Source organism: Anopheles darlingi, chromosome 2, assembly GCF_943734745.1.
Source record: "Anopheles darlingi chromosome 2, idAnoDarlMG_H_01, whole genome shotgun sequence".
Taxonomy (NCBI): domain Eukaryota; kingdom Metazoa; phylum Arthropoda; class Insecta; order Diptera; family Culicidae; genus Anopheles; species Anopheles darlingi.
The window spans coordinates 9,546,014-9,546,771 of NC_064874.1; positions in this window are offsets into that span (position 1 = coordinate 9,546,014).

Sequence of the window (758 nt, forward strand, 5' to 3'; positions counted from 1 at the left end):
CGCGAAAAACCACGGGCCCCCGTTAGGCCCGGCTGGATGCCTACTAGGCTGTCTCTTTTGCTTTGTCATCGGAAAGATTTATGGCCTGGTCGGAGGGAACACTGGCTCCCGGGATCGGCCTGGACCGATCGGCACCGATGCTGGTGGGGAGAGCAAATTGAGCAATGATCGCCACCGAATGGCATCCTTCGTTCGTTCGCTTCACACGAGGTTTTTTGTGGCGTGGCGACGGCGACATTGGCGAGCGAATTATGATCAATCAGGGCAACCTTTTCGGGAGCATGATCGATGCGTGGCCGTGGAGGGAGTGAAGATCGTTCAGTCTCACGCCATCACATTACAGCGGGAGGTGGTAAGGTGACTTATGTTTTTGAGCGGGGAAACCCTAAGTCTAGGGAAGTGTTTAAAGCACAGACTTGGAATCTATCTAGAGAGACACAATAGATTAATGGTTATCAACATTCGTTGATAATTTAGGTGGAATCATGGTATTTTAATTTTTATCGTAATTAGTATTTTTTTCTTTTTACACTTGCTTTTCTTACTACAATGTGTTTCACATTTTTGGACAAATCGAAGCCACACTAACAAAAATTAAAAATACCATGGAAATGAAAAATCCAACAGTACTTGGCTGATTTTTTTCATCTTTTCGAAATATTATATGCAGTACTTTTACTAGGCAGACACATTGAGTTTTTGTATATAGTTTTAAATAATTAAAAAAACAGTTTTACGGTTTTACAAGCAAAATCTTA